The sequence below is a fragment of the Pseudorca crassidens genome, chromosome 8 (genome assembly GCF_039906515.1).
Source record: "Pseudorca crassidens isolate mPseCra1 chromosome 8, mPseCra1.hap1, whole genome shotgun sequence".
Classification (NCBI taxonomy): domain Eukaryota; kingdom Metazoa; phylum Chordata; class Mammalia; order Artiodactyla; family Delphinidae; genus Pseudorca; species Pseudorca crassidens.
This window is the reverse complement of record NC_090303.1, coordinates 103,329,573-103,344,968: the sequence shown is the minus strand read 5'-3', so window position 1 is coordinate 103,344,968 and position 15,396 is coordinate 103,329,573. Positions and strand designations below refer to the sequence as shown.

At 46.9% G+C, this 15,396-nt stretch overlaps 1 protein-coding gene across 4 annotated transcripts in view; it reads right to left on the bottom strand.

Annotated features, from left to right (window-relative positions):
* Positions 1-15,396, bottom strand: part of DPP6 (dipeptidyl peptidase like 6) — a 1,023,012-nt gene that overhangs the window by 741,342 nt on the left and 266,274 nt on the right. The window lies entirely within an intron of this gene.

Here is a 15,396-nt window from a genome sequence, read left to right as displayed (position 1 = left end):
AGAACCGTTTTGCACTCTCACATGAAGACATTCTGGAACACAGTTTGTGTCAAGGCTTAGCATAAAATGGGACACAAACAGGACCACAGCCACCAATGTAATGAAATATTTTCAGTGGAAACAACATGGTATCTCTGATTTGCCTTTCGATATTAGTAGTGGTGAAATGGATGAAGCAAGATTGACTGAGAGATGCTTGCTACGAAGCTGGATAACGGATGTGATGAGTTTATTATATAATTCCCTCTACTTTTACATATGTTTGTACATTTCCATAAGTTTAGTGCCCTCATCTTACTCTGATGAAGACTCAGCAACTGGAGCTGAAGGATGAAGATGTGACATTCTGATGTAGGAACCAGGGAAGTGGGAGAAACATGGGTTTTCAAATCAGAAAGTTCTGGGTTCTCACTGTGCTTCTGCCTCTGACTAACTGGGAGGCCTTGAGCAGGTCACTTAATCTAAGATTCAGTTTCCACCTTTGAAAAATGAGAGTAATAAACCCTACCCCATGGGGTTATTATGAGGACAGAGTAAGAGAATGTATTAAACTACAGATCATTCACTAATGTTCAGAGATTGGTCCATGGATAATTCACTTCATTAGAAAGGCTTTGAGTGAACATTACAAATACAGTTTGCCACACCCTCAACTAACCAAACTATTTGAAGAGTGCTCCGTGCTACCAATTTTAATTTTCTGTTAAACGGAGGACCACTCTTGTTTAAAATGGATTCTAATGAAGAAAACTGACCTGGTTATTCTCTTTAACAGTTTTGTATGACCGCAATAATTAAATATGTCATTCAGGAAACTAAATGCAAATGTAAAAGTTGAAGGAAAGCCTGAAGGCATGTGTATCAGATCTAAGACATCCACCTACTAGCGTGTCATAGAACTGATACTGTAAAACACCCAGAAGTTTTCTGGTCCGTCTCCCAAGGCAGTAGAAATAAAAGCAAAAATAACCAAATGGGGCCTAATCAAACTTAACAAACTTTTGCATAGCAAAGGAGACCATAAACAAAACGAAAAGACAACCTACTGAAGGCAAATGATGTGACCGACAAAGGGCTTAATTTCCAAAACACACAAACAGCTCATACAACTCAACCACAAAAAAACAAACAACCCAAAGGAAAAATGGGCAGAGGAACTATAAAACAGACATTTCCCCAAAGAGGACGTACAGATGGCCAAGAGGCACATGAAAAAATGCTCAACATCGCTAATTATTAGAGACATGCAGATCAAAACTACCATGAGGTTATCACCTCATGCCCATCAGAATGGCCATCATTAAAAAGTCTATAGGGCTTCCCTGGTGGCGCAGTGGTTGAGAGTCCGCCTGCCGATGCAGGGGACACGGGTTCGTGCCCCGGTCCGGGAAGATCCCACATGCCGCGGAGCGGCTGGGCCCGTGAGCCGTGGCCGCTGAGCCTGCGCGTCCGGAGCCTGTGCTCCGCAACGGAAGAGGCCACAACAGTGAGAGGCCTGCGTACCGCAAAAAAAAAAAAAAAAAAAAAAAAAGTCTACAAATAACAAATGCTGGGGAGGGTGTGGAGGAAAGTGGACCCTCCTCCACTGTGGCTGGGAATGTGAATTGGTGCAGCTGCTATGGAGAACAGCATGGAGGGTCCTCAGAAAACTAAAACTAGAGTTGTCATGTGACCCAGCAATCCCACTCCTGGGCATATATCCAGACAAAACTATAATTCAGAAAGATACATGCACCCCTATGTTCATAGCAACACTGTTCACAATAGTCAGGACATGGAAACAACTTAAATGTCCATTGACAGATAGATGGTTAAAGAAGATGTGGTACACATATACAATGGAATATTACTCAGCCATAAAAAAAGAACAAAATAATGCCATTTGCAGCAACATGGATGCAACTAGAGATTATCACACTAAGTGAAGTCAGAAAGAGAATGACAAATACCATAGGATATCACTTATATGTGGAATCTCAAATATGACACAAATGAACTTATCTACCGAACAGAAACAGACTCACAGACACAGAGAACAGACCTGTGGTTGCCAAGTGGGAGGGAGGTGGTGGAGGGATGGATTGGAAGTTTGGGGTTAGCAGATGTAAACTATTTTATATAGAATGGATAAACAACAAGGTCCTACAGTACAGCACATGGAACTATATTCAATATCCTGTGATAAACCATAATGGAAAAGAATATGAAAAAGAGTGTATATATATATATATGTACAACTGAATCACTTTGCTGTGCAGCAGAAATTAACACATTGTAAATCAACTAAACTTCAACAAATAATATTTTTAAAAAGAGAAATCTCATAAATTATTGATATATCACAACTTCCCTCTGAGGAATGCATGTATTAACTGGTCTCATTTTATAAAGGACAGAAATGAACCGAGGCTTAAAGATTTTCTTCCGTATAATACATCTGTGGTCGAGCTGGGATTTGAACCTGGGATTGGACCTGTCTGACCAGCTCTCTTCCTCTCTCACCTGTGCAGAGTGAGAAACCCGAGGCATGATGGGCAGGTGATCACCTGTTCCCCAGGCAGGGAATGCTGGGGGCATTTTTTCTTCATTTTTGCTGCTTCAGCTAAAATCCTGATATCAGCTTAGCTGAAGTATGATCGGAATCTACAGATGCACCGCATTTGAGAAAACCAGGTATTGTTTAAGTCCTCCAAGTTATTGGCCATGTGGCAAAGCTACGTTTCTATTTTTTTTAAGGCCTCTTTAAGGAGGAATGAAGTAAATGCTGACTTAATTCATCTGACTATTAAACACAGGACCATCTGTATATTATTAAATAAAATACCATTAAAAGAAAAGAAAAGAACCAATAGTCCGTGACCTTTCAGCGGTCAACCAGGTTTAGATGTTTTAAAAACAAAATACTACTCTGAGTTCCAAGTGAGTGTTTCAAATATAAATAATGGGCCAAATACCTTCATAAATATCATCTGAATATTTCCCCAAATCGTACTCTTCCCCTCAGGCTCTGGGGTTTAGATACTGGGCCGGCCAAAAAATGTGTTCGGGTTTTTAGGTACCGTCGTATGGAACACCCGCACGAACGTTTTGGCCAGCCCAATATTAACCCTTTAAAAGTGTCCTAACAGAGGAAAACCCAAGCAAGTTAGTCATCTTCTTTGAGTTCTCTATTTTTATAGTTTTATTTCTATTTCAAGATATGTCAAAAATAAACTATGTGTGTTTTCAAGGCAGAATGTGGAAATAATCTGGAATTTGATTTTAAGTGACCCTCTCTTCACTATTTTTCAATCTAATGCTTGACCCCGGCACATGGACCACAGCCCAGTGTCTTACTTACAGGACGGGCTCTGAGATGCCTAGGGTGTGCGTATTTGCCATGGCAGATTTCTGTTCTCTCTCTTAAAAGAGGGGTGGTGGTGCACGCACACACACACAGTACATACTTGTGTAAGTGCAGGGAAGACCAAAATTCCTTGTTATTTGACCATTCTCGTTGGTTAATTTCCAATCAAGGGACTGCACAGCAGCGAATTGAGTCCCTGGTGACCTAATTTACTAAATTTCCAACTGTCAACAGTCTGGTCTCCTGCCCCTTGGACCAAGGAGGTCCTCTGTACCACACAGCTGAATGTGTCCTCAATCCCTTTCTTTATTGAATGGCATCTTCCTGGCGTCTGCAGGCTCTCACCAGAAGCTGCTGTCTGGGCATGAGGAAATAATGCCCAGTTTTGCAAGAAACTTCCAGTTTATTGCAAGAAAACCAGAGACTGCCCCTGTCGCTCCAGCTTTGGTTCACCCCACTCCTCAGGGTTTTATCAATCCCCCTCATTTTCCGGTTAGTGAGGTACTAACTACTAACCGAGCCCTGTTCCTTGTTCGAGCCGTGGCCACCTCCCCGGCCCCTGTGCTCCTAAAACCAGTCTGGCTGTGGACACCAGTGATGCCCGCGTGCCGAATCCACTGGGCATTGCCTGCTTTCAAGGGACTTGCCCGGTGCGGAGCTGCCTCCTTATCTAAGAAGCTCTCTTTCCCTTGGGTTCCGTGACGCTGGTCTCTCCTTCTTTTCCTCTTCAGCTGCTCCTGCTGTATCGGATGCCTCTGAACACCTTCCAACATCTTGACTTGGTCACCTGCCGCCTTTTCCACCCATTGCTTCTGGGCAACGTCTTCAAGCCCCACAGCTTGAAACATCCCCAACAGAGTAATGACTTCAAAATGCAAACTTCTCCCTCTCAGGTCTTTCACCACATCAGGCTCTTTATACCCCAAACTGATGACTCTTGTCTCTTCCACTGGTTCTGCCCCCACAGTCCCTCTTTCAGCACAGATGTCACACCCTGAGGCCCTCCTACCGTCTCCCTTTTCCTGACTGTGTCAGTCCACTGTGCCTGCTATAACAAACTACCGCAGACTGGGCAGCTTAAACAGCAGACTTTCACTTTCTCCAGTTCTGAAGGCTGGAGGTCCAAGATCAGGGAGCTGATCGTCGCGTTCTGGCAAGAACCCTCTTCCCAGCTGGCAGACAGCCTCCTCCGTGCCGTGTCCTCACGTGGCAGAGAGGGCAGGAACACAAGCCATCTGGTGTCTCTTCCTACAAGGACGCTAATCGCATCATCAGGGCTCCACCCTCATGGCCTCATCTAACCCTAACTACCTCCCCATGGCCCATCTCCAAATACCATCACATTGGCAGGCAGGGCTTCAACATATGAATTTGGGAGGAGAAATCACACATTCAGTCCATAACACTCACCAACCTCACCTTTCAAACCTAATCTATCACCACTCAGCCTCTTAAGAATCTCTTTCACTTGCCCCCCTTCTTTCCAAGGTTGCTTCTGCTATTTGGAAAATACTGAAATGGAAACGGAAAAACAGAAACCCACGCAACATCACAAGCAGAGCTAACCTGCACTTGCAGTGTGTGTAACGCCTTCCACTTGCTGTTCAACTTCGCGCTTTTGTAGGAGGCGACCATAGCCGTCTTGGCAAGAGCTCCGGGCCGACTGTCCCCGAACTTCCCTCTCCCTCAACCAAACATTCCCGGTCCATTCTCCAGCATGAACTCGGGATGACTTTTAAAAAAAAAAACCTCAAGAGGACTTTGCCACGTGTGTACTTCAAATCTTCCCATGGCTTCCCATCACCTTGTAAAGGGCCATCTAAGGTCTGAACTCCACGTAGGAGCCCCATGACCCCTTCCCATCTCTCTGCTCACTTCCCATCACTTTGTCCCACAGACACTATTCTCCAGGCTCACCTAAGTACTGGGATGCTCTGAGCTCACTTCATGTCACTGGGCCTTTGAAGGGGCTGTCACCTCAGCCTGGAATACCTTTCTCCTTCTTCCTATGGGCTACCTCCTATTAATCTGTCCAGAACCATCACAAGCACTCATGTCTCCCAGGAAACTCTCCCTGACACCCTGGAGAGGGAATTAAGTGTCTCTCCTCTCGCTCCCATAGGGCCTTTGCATATTCTATCAGATAATAATAAGGTCATGTGTTCAACTTGAGGGCAATGACTGTTTTATTGATGAAGTGCCACAAACTGAACTCCTTGTACTGGAAAAGAGATTCATATAGGGGTTTTCAAACGAATGAATAAATCAACACACCTTCCTATTATTTGACTACAAATTTCTCACCCCGATCCCACAGGCCTGTGCTATCCAAGATGGTCGCCACTATCCCCCTGCGGCTACTTAAATAGGTTAAGATGAAATAAAATGTAAAATTCAGTGGCACAAGCCGCATTCCAAGTGTTCCACAGCCACAGCGGGCTACTGGCTACAGGGCTGGACAGCATAGATGTCAAAAATTCCCAGGATCACACAAAGTTCTAGCAGATGGTGCTGCTTGGGACGCTTCCTAGGATGTCCCCAAGCCACTTCCTTGTGTGTCTGTCTCCCCCACCAGAATGAGATGCTCAAGCACTCCCGTATCCCATGGCAGCAGCCGTGCACTGGGCTGCAGCTGGCGTTCAGTAAAAGTTTGTGATACGAATAAATGGTCTCTCCTCCACGATCCCTGCTATGTATTATCTGCTCAGGGAAGTTTCCTCACCACCGGCTCTTTTCCTATTCTTGGATAGGCGAGGATGCTCATTTGCCAACCTCTACCTGGAGGGTGGAACTGCTCAAGGACCCCCTTCTCTTGAGCTCTCCCACCGCTTTCCACCTGAATGCCGGTAGGTTTCAGTCCAGCACCTCCTGGTCAGCGGGCTTCACAGCTGCAAGAACAAACGTGGCGACCTGGCCCTAGAGCAGACCGGCAGAGGGCGCTGCTCTGAAGGACCGGTCCATGGGATTCCATTGTGGTGTGATTACAAGGAAACTGCAACCTAGTTAGGGCGGACATTTGCTTCAGTGGTTACAGAAACATTAAGATGAGGCTTAGAAAAGGATGAGGGTTTCCAACATCGAAAATGTGGATATTCGGGGTGTGCTTACAGCCCCTGGGACACAGGAGGGCTGCACAAGAGGATAAAAGACAACCCCCGCCCTGCAGCCCTCACGCGGGCTTCAGGGGAAGAGATCCTCACCCCCGGGCTCTTACCACCCCCTGAGCAGAACCTGGCCCGACTCAGGCCTCTGTCCCATCTGATGTCCACGGGGCAGCAAGGCTGGGGCCTCTGAGGAGTTACGGGGGTCGAGCGAGGACAGACAGGCTTATTTTGTTGACCCCCCTGACCTGGTCCTAATTTGCACCCTTTCTCATCACGCCTCGGGTGCTAACACACTTAAAAATATTAGTCTGCTGAGGGCGATGGGGCCAACAGTGCAACTATTCAATTCCTGGCACACAGTGGGGTCTGCCCTGTGCTCCCCAAGGTAGTGAGAGGCACGGGACGTTCAGGAGGGGCTGCATCTTACTGCTGGTTCTGTGTCTTTCAGGCCCTTCCTGTTTTTTTCTCACTCAAGGAATATCACGGGAACGGGGCTCTGGGAACTCGTATATTTTTTTCATTCTGTACCGTGACCAGGGATGTGAGGCATCCCCCCATCTCCCGATGCCCTCACAGCCTTTCCTCCCTTCTTTATTCAAATTCATTTCTGCCTAATTTGGGTTTGTTGTTAAATAGCAGTGGTGGCTGCCCTCAGCTGCCGCTCACACAAGGATCTGTGGTTCAAGGCAAAATGGTAAGAAAAGAGAGAGTGACAGTCTTAGCAGGGCTGTGGGAACCCAGGCACAGGAACCATCACACACTCAGGAGGCAAGACAGGCCAGTGAGATCATCCTCTGGGAGCCGACAGCATTAGAACAGGACCTGAGAGGGTGGGTGACTTTGAGAGGAAGACATTATAATGACAGGGCATTCAAGGTGCTGATAAGTCCTGAGAACTGTGTGTCCCGATGGAGCCCTACTGCTGGCCAGTCCCCCTGTCCACAGGGTAGACTCATGACACAAGCGTGACAACAAGACCGATTCCCAGTTCCTGGGACACGGGACCAAAGCTGGCTGCATCAGAAACCTGCAAAGAGATTGTACACGTAGTCATCAGGAAAGAGCAAACGTTTACCAGTCCCTGGACCATACCGATGACCTGGAAGTCAGTTTTATCTAGATCTCTCCTAGTTTTATTAATGATTTCCTGTTTCAGAAAACAGAGAGGTGCTGACATTTTAGAAATAATCCAAAGCAAGATGTCTCTTCCACCAGTTCACACGTTCTGCCTATACTAACACGTATTTGATACGTGCTCTGTTTCAAGCACTAGGTATTCCCAAATGAAAAGACACGCCCTTGGCTTTAAAGAGCTCTGACCTAGTGGCAGTGTTCAGTGTGTGTAGGGATCATCCGTCGCAGTGAGGATACTTCTTGCTTTGTGCTTGCTTTATGGAGTGGTACCCTAGGGGCAGAGGGGAGGGAACTTCTGATTCTCCCATCCCCACCTCCACACCCAGCAGACAATGTGACACTTGTGCTGTCTTGAAGGACGTCTAGACTTTGTCCAGAAATGGAACGGGACAGAGGGGCAGTGGATAAGCCCGTGTACCAAGGCATGGAGGCAAGACAGAGCCTCCGTGAGATCCTGGATGTTGGTGGAAAGGTCAAAGTCAGGTAGTTGAGATGCAGGGCTCAGGGAAGGAGGCGTCAGGTGAAGGAGTGGCTGCATGGGAAAGACACCAAGCTGCGAGCCAGGGCACACAGATGAAACTCGAGTCCCAACCAGGGCAGGAATGGGTCATCTTGGAAAGCAGACTTGTGGCAGTGATGCATCCCTCGAGGTGACACTGAGTCACTTGACAGGCGGCACGGGAAGGGCAGCAGAGGCCACGCCGCTTTTAATAGCTCGTGGCACCTGCGCGTCTCTCCCCCAGCGAGCCCCCCCCTTTCATCATTCACCCCGGGCAGGGATTTTACCCGCTGCCCTGGAAGGAGCTGGAGACGCCGGGGGGGGTGGCCACTGCTTTTGGAAAGGACACATCTTAAAAATAAACTCATTTCTGCTCAACTGGGCACAGCATGTGAGGAGGCGTCTGGAAAGGAAATAATGAATAATGGGGAAATGTCAGCGGCGGGGCGCCCATGGACCAGGCTGCTGGAGAGCTTCCTGCCTCTTCTTCACGTTCAGCCTCGGGAATTCATCGTTTCGCATCCTGGACTGCTTGTTGGCAAACTAATGAATAGATGGCCTGACAAGCAGGACAGACCACACAAATTCTTAGTCATGACCACATAACCAGCGCAGGGCTGGACCTCAGAGGGGCCTGGAGCACGTGGCTCGGCCCCTGACCTACAGACGTTCCAATTCCAGTGGAAAAGGAAAGAAAAACTGGCCGTTTCCTCTGTGGTGTGATAAGCGCTCCCCCAGCTGTGTGCAGAGGGCATTCCGGGAGCCTGTCGCAGTGACATTAAACCCAGATTGGGGATCAGGGGTAGGAAGAGGGGCCATAAAATGAGGTTCCCTTCCCTAAAGATTCTACCAAAAGAGCAGAGTCTGAGCTGTAACCCAATGAGTCAGGGAAGAGGACAAAGCGTCACTCAACAAAGAAACCTCTACCCACATACTTGCAGCAGTAGAAACTGCAGGGACACTGCGATTAGCCACAGAGGGACAGCAGTGACATATGGCCAGGCCCATGGAGGGAGGCCTGGGTGGTGCCGGTGGGAGCAGGTCCCTAAGAACCTCTCCTCACCGCGGTTCTCACCGGAGCTCCCGGCGCTTCACCTCCAGCCCTAACCCCACGCGGCATCAGGGCTAAAAGTCGGGGCGGCACCTGGCATCACCAGCCACTCGTCCGCACGTAGGTTTGGAACAGGTAGGTCAGGAAGGGCTTCCTAGGAACCGCCACTGCTCACATGACTGCCCGGTACGCACCTGTCTCCTCCGCTTCCAGGGAGCCCATGCCCCACTCTCGAGGGGCAGGAGGAGAAATAATGAGGCCAACAGCCTGGCCCCCAAGGACGCCAGTCCTGATTCTCGGCAGCGATAAGGTGGCTGGATACCTTCAAAGCACCAGGTTCTAGACACCTTCCTGTTCTCACAGCACAGAATACACAGCAGTTTTCTAGTCACCGTCTGGCAACTCTCTACGTTTATTTTCTAATTTCCACGACTCACGTCTGCAATCTATTTGGGGTAGGAAGATAAATAAAGCCAAGCGCCCTCCGCCAGCAGTGATCCTGCCAGAGGCTTGCTTGCTGGTTCTCGGAACAGGACGACAGACACAGGCGTGTATGTCCCGGGGCTTCACTGTCACAAGATTAGCTGGGCCACGGCTCCCAGACCAACAGGGCGCGCAGCGTCCTAGAACAGGACCAATCAGAAGTCTCTGTGGAGTGAGTGAGTCATCTGGAGAAAGGAATGGTTTCCACACCTCTGGGTCTGGACCATCCTGGTGCCATTCTCTGGAGTCTAGTGACACCAGCTAACCGGTGATTATCCCTTTCCTGTTTAATTTATCCAGCCGTGATATGTCCCTGTTTGACCACATATCCCCCAAAGCACGATATTCAGTATCTCATTATTTTGGCTTTCCTAACTATTTACATCAGAACCAGTTTCCTCCCCCAATTGCTTTCCCCAAAGGAAAAGTCACCAGGAACAGTAAGCACCCACAAATTGGCAATAACGATTGAATCATGGATCCACTACGTAGAGAAGACGAGTCAAGTTTAGTGACAAATACACTGTTCCTTAAAATTCCGATAAGCCAGGCAGTAACCCTCCCAACAGTTTAAAATAACCAAAAAGCTACTTTCTTTGAGAAAATCATCAGTAAGTCAGTGTTAAGAGTTGAATTGGGGCTCCCCTGGTGGCGCAGTGGTGGAGAGTCCGCCTGCCGATGCGGGGGACACGGGTTCATGCCCCGGTCCGGGAAGATCCCACGTGCCACGGAGCGGCTGGGCCCGTGAGCCATGGCCGCTGAGCCTGCGCGTCCGGAGCCTGTGCTCTGCAACGGGAGAGGCCACAGCAGTGAGAGGCCCGCGTACCGCAAAAAAAGAGTTGAATTGGGTTCCCCAAAGAAGATATGCTGTCCTAACCCCCAGTATCTCAGACTGTGACCCTATATAAAAATAGCGTTGTTGGAGATGTAATTAGTTAAGATAGAGTCGTGCTGGGGTATAGTGGCTCTACATCCAATATAACTGATGTCCTTAGAAGAAGAAGGGAAGGGACACACAGAGAGAAGAAAGTCATGACAATGAGGCAGAGATAAAGGTGGGCCACCAGAAGCTGCAAGAGACCAGGGAGGATCCTCCCCCATAGGCTTTGGAGGAGGGTGGCCCTGCCGACACCATGGTTTTGAGCTTCTGGCCTCCAGAATTCAGTACGTCTCTGCTGGTCTAAGCCACCGCATTTGAGGTGTTTTGTTACAGCAGCCCTGGGAAACGAACAGGATCCGAGATAAACGGACTTCTTAACCTGGATGTGACGCAAAGTAACCAGAAGAGTCTGCAGGACATTCCTCCTCCTGCCCCCAAAATACTGCCATTCCACAAACTGACATAAAGAGGGAGAAGTCCTGCCGTAAATACATCTACTTAACATGCTCATGTTCACTGTGAAGCTCTTATTTAAAGCAAATAAGGTGACCTTTAGTAATTCAATGTTTTACTGATGGCCTACAGACACATGAAAAGATGCTCAACATCACTAATTACTAGAGAAATGCAAATCAAAACTACAATGAGGTACCACGTCACACTCATCAGAATGGCCATCATTAAAATGTCTACAAACAATAAATACTGGAGAGGGTGTGGAGAAAAGGGAACCCTCCTATATTATTGCTGGTAGGAATGTAACTTGGTAGAGCCACTATGGAGAACAGTATGGAGGTTGGCTAAAAATCTAAAAATAGAGCTACCATATGATCCTGCAATCCCACTCCTGGGCATATACCCAGAGAAAATTCTTATTTGAAAAGATACATGCACCCCAACGTTCATAGCAGCACTAGTTACAATAACCAAGACATGGAAGCAACCTAAACGTCCATCAACAGATGAATGGATAAAGAAGATGTGATATATATATATGCAGTGGAATATTGCTCAGCCATGAAAAAGAATGAAATAATGCCATTTGCGGCAACATGGATGGACCTAGAGATTATCATGCTAAGTGAAGGAAGTCAAACACAAATATAAGATATCACTTATATGTGGAATCTAAAAAAAATGATACAGATGAACTTATTTACAAAACAGAAAGAGACTCACAGACATAGAAAACAAATGTATGGTTAACCAAAGGGGAAAGGGGGGGGGAGGGATAAATTGCATCTCCCTCCCTCCCACCCTCCCGATCCCACCCCTCTGGGTGGTCACAAAGCACCGAGCTGAGCTCCCTGTGCTATGCGGCTGCTTCCCACTAGCTATCTATTTTACATTTGGTTGTGTATATATGTCCATGCCACCCTCCCACTTCGTCCCAGCTTACCCTTCCCCCTTCCTGTGTCCTCAAGTCCATTCTCTATGTCTGCGTCCTTATTCCTGCCCTGCCCCTAGGTTCTTCATAGCCTTTTTTTTTTTTAAGACTCCATATATGTGTTAGCGTACGGTATTTGTTTTTCTCTTTCTGACTTACTTCACTCTGTATGACAGACTCTAGGTCCATCCACCTCACTAGAAATAACTCAATTTTGTTTCTTTTTATGACTGAGTAATATTCCATTGTATATATGTGCTACATCTTCTTTATCCATTCATCTGTTAATGGGCACTTAGGTTGCTTCCATGTCCTGGCTATTGTAATAGAGCTGCAATGAACATTGTGGTACATGACTGTTTTTGAATTATGGTTTTCTCAGGGTATATGCCCAGTAGTGGGATTGCTGGGTCATATGGTAGTTCTATTTTTAGTTTTTTAAGGAACCTCCGTATTGTTCTCCATAGTGGCTGTATCAATTTACATTCCCACCAGCAGTGCAAGAGGGTTTCCTTTTCTCCACACCCTCACCAGTCAGAACGGCCATCATCAAAAAATCAACTATATTTCAATTAAAAAAAGAATTCAATGTTTCCCAAATTTTTTGACCAAATACTCTTTTCTGCACAAGGAGACAGTTAAAAAGGACAGCTTGGAAGGTGCCCCTGCACGGTTTCCCCTGAGCTCTGTTAACAAGGACCCAAGCTTATTGCAAAGGAACTGCAAAGCTAACAGTTAAATATATACACACTCATGATGTGAAAAGAATTAGATTAAATTAGATTCTTCATAACTCTATTTTTAAGCAAAATTTTATATTTTACTAGTCAATAGATTTTATTTGAACTCAATGAGTATGAGACCAGGCCAGTCCTGGAGCCATAAAGACCAGGAAAAGTGCCAGGAGCTGCGATTATTCCCAACAATCAGATGTGCTCTGACTTTTCGACACTGAACGAGAATCACGTCATTAAAAAGTGCTCTCCCCCAAAGCAAGGCTTTCGGAGCTATTGGGAGCTTTTCTAAAAGTGGACACAGATTCTCCCTTCTCATTCTGGCCTGGCTTCACTAAAATTTGCATCTCGCCTCTCAGTTGAGCCGGGCTAATTAGAGATTTTCCTTCCGTATTTCCCTAGATACGTTTCTGCTCTCATAGTATTTTGATGTGTGTCCCCTTGGGAAGGCCCTTCTTTGTAAACATGAGCACTTGGGAGGCACTGAGCTTTGAGAAACACTGACCCAGAGAGCCAGTCAGGTGCCCAGAGATGTTACCAGGTCCTCCTGACTTTCTACGTTACACCTGCTGCATATCAACCCCAGTAGGGTGGGTGGTCATGGAACCACTGATGCCCACGGCCAACCTCAAGATGTTTTAGGCAACACAGTTGACCATCAGGTATTTCAGGTACACGATACCTTTCCAAGGTTTTCACTGAGCCACTGAGTCAGTTTGGGAGTATTTTGATCTTGAAGGTTGTTGAGTTTGTAGGAAACTCTCCAAGGTCTCCTTGAATGCAATGCTGGCTGTGATTCATTTGGGGAAAGCCTTCCATTCATATTCTCTCTCCCCCACCCCTTCCAGTCTCCAGTGGTGTCGCATTCTCTGGCACATGTCCTGGTGAGCTTTCTGAGACCAGCAAGCTCATGGGGACTGCTGCCTACGTCCAAGAGAGATTCAGCTCCTTGATGTTGAGTCTCTCTCTTCACACCATGGGTTGAGTTCTGGGAAATCAGGCAGGTATCGTGTGCTCTGGACCACGGCGGCGACCAACCAGAGTCTGGGTGCTTGAGTACAGCCTTCCTCACCTCCGAGAAGAACGTTTCAGATGAAAGTCTTGACAAACCCTGGTTTAAAGGCTAGCACATCTGTTGCCTTGGGTTAGCCACCGTGCTGGACATTCCTCTGTCTCTGTGCTTGGTGTGTGTGTGTGTGTGTGCGTGCGTGCATGCGTGTGCGTGTGTGTGTGAGAGAGAGAGAGAGAGACAGAGACATAAAGAGTTAGAGAGACACGAGAAACCTGAAATTGACTAGGTAAGCTCAACGTGAGTAGAAGAAATATAATGGCTTCCTTGGTTTGCTCTTGACCAAGAAACATCACCACCGGACCACCGAATCTCTAAATACCCCTCCAACTGCTGAGGGTAATAATGACAGTCTCCCTGCTGGGGGTGGTGAGGACACTTCTCCACCCACATAAAGCAGCAGAAACCACTTCAAAGGCACATACGCCTTCCGTTCTGACAATTCGATGGTACACCCAGGTCCCCATCCACCTGCTTCTGAAGCCCGAGTGAAGAGACTTCCGGAAGATTTAAAATGAAAAGAAAATGTGCCGACATATTTGCTAATAGAGAGAGATGTAATTAAGAGGCAGAAAAAAAAAAAAAAAAAAGAGGCAGGGATTACGCTAAAGTGAAATTTTACAAGAATCATAAAGAGAAGTGGGTTCAACACTTTTGTTTACAGTTAGAACACTTTTTTATTTTAATTACTGTAGTCAAATCCATATCTGGCCAATCTTCCACTATTTTCCTAAACAGCTCCTCCGATTCCATACTTTCTTTCATTCTGTTTTATACGGCCATGTTTGCTAGCCTGTCCTTTTATAATAAATCCTCAAGTTGAAGCCCCTGTGTTTATCCTTCCCCTTCCCTAGCAGCCAGTCCCTCAGTAATGTTTTCTGTGTCTTTCAGTTGGACCTATTCTGACCACTGCTGGGGAAAATCTATTTATTGAGCGTGATGTTTCAAATTCTCAATCACAGGACGGTCTTCAAGAGAAGTCATGTTTTTCAACCACCGTTTTCTAGTTTAGTTTTGAGGCATCAGGCTCCAGAGGGTCGCCGTGAACATCTGTGTCGAGATGACACCATCCCAGGAATTAATCCAGGGTCAGACTGTACTTCCTCGTTTGTTCTCCTCTCAGGAGGGGAGCCTGACCTAGGACCTGTGGCTCCAGCCTCCACGTTTCCTGCACGGAAGTCGGGGCAGGGGTGTGAGGGGCACAAACCCACCCCAAGGGGGATCCTGATTAACTCTGGCATCACTGGCTCCTCCTAAAACCATGGAGCCCATTGGTCCAGCTCTCTCATAACCAAACCGCTCAAATAACCCACATATTGGGATTACAGTTCAGTTATAAATACAAGGGATTACAATTAAATAATCAGAGCCTATGTGATCACTGGGGGTTTATCACATTCCCTTCCTTTCCACAGTTCCAGCCCCAAGATGCTCCTCCGAGAGGCATAGCAGAGTCCTCCACCCTTCCTTCTCAGAACAATTAGATCTTGTAATAAGGACTTCATGAGAAAACTGCATTGATTTATAGCGTGCTGGGCCCTGTCCTAAGTGTTTTACATGTATGAACTAGAAGGTCAAAATCAACCAATGAGAACAATACCGTAGCATAATATTTTCCCCTGAACTTTATAAATGAGGAAATTGAAGTCCAAGGAGAGTTAAGTAACTTTTTAAGGCTAAACTACAAGTAAATGGTCAGTAGGGTCCGC